Source organism: Macrotis lagotis, chromosome X, assembly GCF_037893015.1.
Source record: "Macrotis lagotis isolate mMagLag1 chromosome X, bilby.v1.9.chrom.fasta, whole genome shotgun sequence".
Taxonomy (NCBI): domain Eukaryota; kingdom Metazoa; phylum Chordata; class Mammalia; order Peramelemorphia; family Peramelidae; genus Macrotis; species Macrotis lagotis.
This window is the reverse complement of record NC_133666.1, coordinates 565,546,111-565,553,419: the sequence shown is the minus strand read 5'-3', so window position 1 is coordinate 565,553,419 and position 7,309 is coordinate 565,546,111. Positions and strand designations below refer to the sequence as shown.

Below are 7,309 nucleotides of genomic sequence, written 5' to 3'. Positions count from 1 at the left end.
ACCTAACCGCCCTACCTTGACTTCATTTTTAAAGAATTTCTACAGGAAAATTACCCCGATATCCTAGAAGCAAAGAGCAAAATAGAAACTGAGAAAATCCACTGATATCCTCCTGAAAGTGATCCACAAAAATTATCCTGAGGAATATTATAGCCAAGTTCCAGAACTCACAAGTCAAAGACAAAATATTACAAGCAGGCAGAATGAAAAAATTCAGATATTGTAGTACTATAATCAGGATCCCACAAGACTTAGCAGCATCCACATTAAGGGCTCATAAGGCTTGGAATATAATATTCTGGAAGGCAAAAGAGCTTTAATACAATTAAGAATCAACTCCCCAGCAAAAGTGAACATCCTCTTCCAGGGGAAATGAACTTTCAATGAAATGGGAATTTCAAATGTTCCTATTGAAACAGCCAGAGCTGAACAGAAAGTTTGATCTTCAAGTACAGACTCAGATGAAGCATTGAGAGGGTGGATGAGAAGAGTAAATAATGAGGGATTTAATGATGATGAACTGCTTGTATTCCTGCATGGAAAGATGATACTGATAGCACTCATATGAACCTTCTCATTTATTAGAGCAGTTAGAAGGGGTTTTTATAGATGAGGCACAGGAGAGAGCTGAATTTGAAGGTATATTTTTAAAATAGAGTCAATGGGTGAAAAGAAAATATACAGGGAGAAAGGGAAATGAGAGGTAGAATAGACTAAAATATTTCATATAAAAGAGTCAAGAAATAGCTTTTGCAATGATATGGAAGGGGAGGGAAGGTGAGCAGGATTGAGGGAACCTTCATTCTCATCAGAAATGGAAGAAGGAGGAAACCGCATACATATTTAGTAGAGCATAGAAATCTAGAAGGAAATGGAAAGGGAATGGGAGAAAGGGGATGGGGTAGGGAAGGGGGGATGTAGGTGATAGAGGACAGAGTAGATCATGGGAGAGAATAGTCATATACAGCATTTTTTTTTTTTACTTTTTGCAAGGTGATGGGATTGGGGTGGGGGCATGTGCGGGACCAAGGGACTGAGTAGTTGCTGGGTCTCTGGGGTGAGATGTAAGCTTGGGGCTTCTTGGCCCCAGGGCTGTTGCTCTCTCCTTTGTGCTACTCTGCTGCCCCACAGCACACTTTTGAAAAGAGACAGAGTGAAAGGAGAGAGAAAATATAATAAATGGTACTGAGGGAAAATGGATGGAATTACAATCTGTTAACAGCAACTGTGGAAAAATATGGAAGTAGATTCTGATGGACTTATGATAAAGAATGTGATCCACCCCAGAGACAGAGCTGATGGTATCAGAACACAGACTGAAGCACATTTTCTTTTCTTTTTCTTTCGCCTTATTTCTTGTTTTTTTTTTTGTTGTTGTTTTGTTTGTTTTTTTTTTTTTGTGGGGGGAGAAGGTGTTGTGTGCGGGCCGGCTAATCCATTACTTGCAACTATTGTAACCCATTGCTTGACTCAGTCCAGCTGAAGTCAAGTTCTCAGAAAAACATTGAATGAGGCAGGAGTCAAAAGTAGCAAGTTCTCCATTTATTTAGCAGCAAGCAAGAATTTAAATACATTTTTTAGTTCCTGGTTTCCTCCCATATATACATGACATTCTCCAAATAGCCAATCAAACAATGCTTCCATGTTCATGGACAATAGATGTTCAGTGAACTCAGAAAGTATACTTTCTCAGGCTTAGTGCTTTCACACAATGTTCCTGGAGTTGCCAAACAGGAGGAATGGATAAGATCCAGAAATCCAACCCAGAAAATCAGGCCAAGTGTGTTCCTGGGCAAGAGGACTGCTAGGCCATTCCCAGTCATACAATGACCTCTTTATGACCCTCAACAGTCCCTTACAATTCCCCCTTTTTTGTTTTTGAGGCAAATTTCCTGTATGCCACCCACAAGAGGGTGGATACTGTATGGGAGACACTGTGATATTATAAACATTATCATCACTGAGACATCATGCATGGGAAGGTTCTAAGTGGTTGTGGGACTTGGGAGTTTATCAAACCAGTCAATAATATCTTGCTCATCATTATCAGGAAGGAGATCTTGTTTTGCTTAATAACACACAACAATCACATTATTTCAGATCTGAATTACACACACACACACACACACACACACACACACAGAGACACAGGTACAAACACACAGGAACAACTCTTTTGTGTAAAAATTACCCAACTGAGATTGATATCCTGGCTGGTACCAGATCTCAGAGTATGGAAACATTTTTCCCATCTTTCCAGGCCAGTAGAGAGATGTAAAAATGTCCCACCGATGTTTAATTACATATATAGACATATTTTTCATATTTATTTTGAATGAACCAATTAAGACCAGTCAAGAAAAAAATAACTTTAGAATCAAGCATAATTTCTGAGGAACCTCTTATATAAATTCATTAAGATTTTGAAATGGCCAATTAATAATTAAAATTGAATGCATTCTTAAGTAACTCTATAAAAGAGTAACTAAAATGTTACTCTAATACAGAGATATAGTTATAAGCACAGGCTTCATTAAAAGACAAAATCTAAATTTCCTAGTCCCAGAACAAGTCTTTCCCCCAAGTTGCTACCCTAACCCAAGGAGGATGTGCAAAATAAGTTCAATATTGAGTCCCATTAGTTCTATTCATCTCTTGTCCATAAACAGCTGACACAAAATTTAACAATAAAAGCATCAGTTGAATCACTTCCAAAAGCCTGTTCTTATGTCTCCTTCGCTAGTCTCTTTGATGATGTTTCTTCCTTCTCATGTTGGTTCCCTCTTTCAGTGATAATGCAGACGTTCTTTTCAGGAACTCAGATTTTCCCATTTTCTGTGGAGATACAAACATACCCTGGCCCTCAGATTATCACCCTGTCGGGTCCTTTCCACTTCCCTTCCCTATCTTTCCACATAACTTTTTCCTGCATAGGGTACTCATACTGACTCTCTCTTGCACTACCTGCTTATTTCGATTGTGTGATTCAATTCCCCAAAATTTCATAGCCGGAGTAAGCTAATTAGAATCAAATTTCAAAAAATTTATAGTGTAAATTACATAATTCAATCTATTGGGGGAGGTGTCATTTATTTCACCTTTTTTGGTTTTTGAAGCATCATTTTTAGCATCTGGTTCATTCTTTCAACCACCCCTTGCCCTTGAGGATTGTAAGGAATTCCAGTAATTTGTGTGATAGCAAATTCCATACAAAAGTTTTTAAATGATTAAGCCAGATAAGCTGGGTCATTATCAGTCTTTAGAGTTCCTGGAAGCCCACCAAGAGAAAAGCAGGGCAATAAATGAGACCTTACAGGTTTCCCTTAAAGGTTTCTCCTGTTAGTGGAGTCACTCAGACAAAACCTGAATAAGTATCAACACAGACACGAACATACTTCACGTTGCCAAGCTCAGGTACATAACATCTATCTGCCAAAGAGAATTCAGACCTATCCTCTTAGGGTTCATGGAATCTTTTAATGTTTTTTGGAGAAAAGGTATATTATAGGACAATCTTTCTAGACAGTTCTTTGGTAATCCCATACAAACCTCTTAATTACCACACTGATAAATGTAATTTATCGTGAGCCTTAGTAGCTTCAAAAATAAGGTTAATATAGCATCAGCAACAGTTTTTCTTTCAACTATAGGGCCTGTAGCAACAGTATGAGCTCTAACATGTAAGCAATATAGAGTATAAGTGAGCTGTCTCAGCAAGACTTGTAATTCTCTGAATAATTGAACAATATTCTGGTTATTGGTGTCCTTGATTTGGGAAATGTTTATATGTTGTAAAACACCCCAAATATATTTACTATCTGTGGTGATACTGATGGGTCATCAAATGTCACAGTTTGTATTACTGCATAAATTTCATTTTGTTGGGCAAATTGAAATGGAGTAATAAATAGATCCCTTCTATTTCTATCTGGAATATAAAGGAAAGCTCTGTTATTCTTTGTTTCATCTGTAAAAACATTTATGCCATCTATAGGTTCCCTTTTCACTATCCATTCCACAATCCATGGCCATGAAAAGAAAAATTTACTAATCACCAATGGGATTTAGATGTTATTGGCATATTCACCAAAGTTTGCCATTCTTCCAAGTGTTTGATACTTTTCATCTATAACCTTCATCCTTAAGGGAACATAAATCTTTGAAGGTTCTTTGCTAAAAATCCCTATCACTCTATTTATAGCCTTTTTGATTAAAACTGCAAACATTTGTAAGTATGTAATGAACACATTCTTTCCCTGCACACTTAAATATACCTATTCCACATCAAACTCAATAGCAGCCCCAATCAAAAATCAGTGCTAATTTTTGCCTCTAATTGACACAATATGTCTCTTTCCCATAATATTGTAGGGAGTCCTTCAACTATGAAAGGAATGATCATTCCTGTCTTATTTTCTTTTCTCCATTTCAAGAAATTTCTGTTTCCTGTCAACCCCTCAATGACTATTAGATTAGTATAGGCAGCTTGTTTAGGCCAAGCTTGTGGTCAGCTCTTTATGGGGAAGACAGTCTGATATGCCCCAGTATCAATCAAACCCATAAAAGCAATTCCTTCTACTTGAATAACACAAAGGGATTTCTCTGCAGAAATCATAGTAGTAAACATAGTTTCATTATTGTTTCTCATTCTTGGTCCCTTTATCAACTCCCTTTCCTTCTTATTTACACAAGATCCTGAGAAAAGAAGTAAATGAGCTATATATTGGTTTTCTTTTATGTAACTATCATCATTAGCATTCACTGTTGCAATAGAGAAAATTTCCCTATTCACATGCCTTAATAAAGGTATGATGTGAGTATATTCTGGATTTGGTGGAGGCAAAATGATTGCAAACTCCTTATCCATTAATTGTAAAGGGTGAATAGGTACCTCAGCACAAGCATGTAGAGTTACCCTAAATTTCCCATCACTTTTAACCATCAATATTTTTGTATGGGTTGACTGGCTGCCAAAGCTGCATACTGATTTTTCCAGGCCATTCCCTGCTGCTCCTGAACTGTCATACCCCAGGATTGTTTTTGAGGGGCCCCTAGGATAGGGCCCTTTTCCCTGTTCACATTCTGATGCCCAGTGTCCTATCCTTTTACACTTTGGGCATGGAGTTTTTGGACGATGTGTCCTGACCATTTTGGCACTCCAATAACATTTCTTTAAATATCCAGGTTTTCCACAAGCAAAGCAAATCTGTTTCTCTTTATCCCTCACTTGCATATTAACAAATGTCTCTGCCATCAATTCTGTATGATACACCTGAGACCATACCCTGTCACATCTTTGAATCATTTCTTCCCTCCAGGCCTTTTCAATGGCCTTCTGTAATGCTGAAGTTTCTTTACTAGATGGTGCTGTAGGAGTAATCCTAATCCTATTTTTTGATAATACTTATTTGTTTCTTTTTCTTTGATCCATGGAGGAGGAAGATAAACCCTGCTTTTGCTTTCAATTTCCTTCATGCTTCTTTGTTCTAACTCCCTTGGATTAAGATAAATGCTTGGTATTTGATACATCCTTGGTGCTGAGCCCAGACCTCTTTTTCCTCCCTCTCAAGAGATTTCTTTCTGTCAGGAGTAGTCTGTGTTTCTACAGCAAATGACCTATTTTCCTTTAAAATAATAGGAGTGCTCAAGCCCATTTTTATAAGATTGTACATAGTAAAAACTGTTAGAGGAACCTATTCAGGTTTGTTTCTTTGATATTCTGAAATCTGTTCCCCCAAAATTTTCCATCTGTCTGGATCCAGACTCCCCTCTTCATGTAACAAAGGGGATACTTTTCCTGCTGTTTCTAGGAATCTCTAATCTTTTTAAGGGTAACTGAGCACCCTTGCCTTTTTATCAATTCATATATGATTCTGACACTGTCCCTTTCATAGACCCCTAATGTTTACTCCATGACAACAACTAACCTGTTACCTCTTGAAGGTTTCTGCTCCAGAATGTCACCTGGAAGCTTTGTCCCCTCACTTGTATGATGGTCCAAAGTCTTGGTCCTTTGATGCATGGTTCTGCTTGGTCCTTCTGGACTATGATCAGACAGTCCCAAAATCAGCTTGTTTCAGCCTTTGTGCCCCACGCTTGAGCGCCATTTGTTGTGTGCTGGCCCGCTAATCTATTACTTGCAGCTACTGTAACCTATTGCTTGACTCAGTCCAGTTGAAGTCAAGTTCTCAGACAAACATTGAATGAGGTGGGAGTCAAAAGTAGTAAGTTCTCCATTCATTTAGCAGCAAGCAAGAGTTTAAATACACTTTTTAGTTCCTGGTTTCCTCCCATACACATGACATTCTCCAAACAGTCAATCAAACAATGCTTCTGTGCTCATGGACAGTAGATAATCAATGAACGCAGAAAGTATACTTTCTCTGGCTTAGGGCTCTCACACAATGTTCCAGGAGTTGCCAAACAGGAGGAACAGATAAGAAGAACCCGGAGATCCAACCCAGAAAATTAGGCCAAGGGCGTTTCTGGGCAAAAGGACCACTAGGTCATTCCCAGTCACACAATGACCTCTCTGTGACCCTCAACAGTCCCTTACAAGAGTGGATTATATTTACTCTTGCAGCAAGACTATGTTAGTAATGTGTATATAATTAAAAATATAAATAAAGCTTAAAAAATTAAATAAATAAATGGATTTGAATTGAAATAATTTTCCTATTGGACTATGTGGGGATTGAATAAAGCTGACACATGCTTTATGGCATGATCCCAGGGAACTAGGAGTACAAGAACCAATTAACGCTACAAACAGAATGACTAAACAGAATTAGTGAAGTTCTGCAATCTGACTACAGAACTGACTAACTCTATGCATCCTTTGAAAACACAAGAAAGGTGCCTAAGTGTAAATGTTTATCAGAGATATTTTTAAGTCCTAGAATGACAGGATTATAAGAACTAACTTTTAGATCTCCAGGTGAAAAATTTTATACTCATCAAAATTTTTTTAGTCTTATAAAAAACAATATTATAAGCAAATTAGAAGATCAAGGTGTAGTTTACCTATCAGATCTATGGAAAGGGAAGAAGTTTGTGACTAAGGAAGAAATGAAGAACATCATTAAAAACAAACTAGATAATTTTGATTACATTAAATTAAAAAGGTTTTGCACAGACAAAACCACTGTAATCAAGATAAAAAGAAATGTAGTAAATTGGGAAGCAATCTTTACAACTAGTATTTCTGACCAAGGACTCATTTCTAAAATATACAGAGAACTGAGTCAAATTTTCAAAAATACAAGCCATTCCCCAATTGACACATAGTCAAAGGATATGCAAAGGCAAT

At 37.4% G+C, this 7,309-nt stretch overlaps 1 long non-coding RNA gene across 1 annotated transcript; it reads right to left on the bottom strand.

Annotated features, from left to right (window-relative positions):
• Positions 1–1,527: 1,527 nt before the first annotated feature.
• Positions 1,528–6,953, bottom strand: LOC141498155 (uncharacterized). Its single transcript, XR_012471572.1, has 2 exons — positions 5,928–6,953; positions 1,528–2,835 (listed from the first exon to the last, which is right to left on the bottom strand). It is a non-coding gene; the product is annotated as an uncharacterized LOC141498155 (long non-coding RNA).
• Positions 6,954–7,309: the final 356 nt, after the last annotated feature.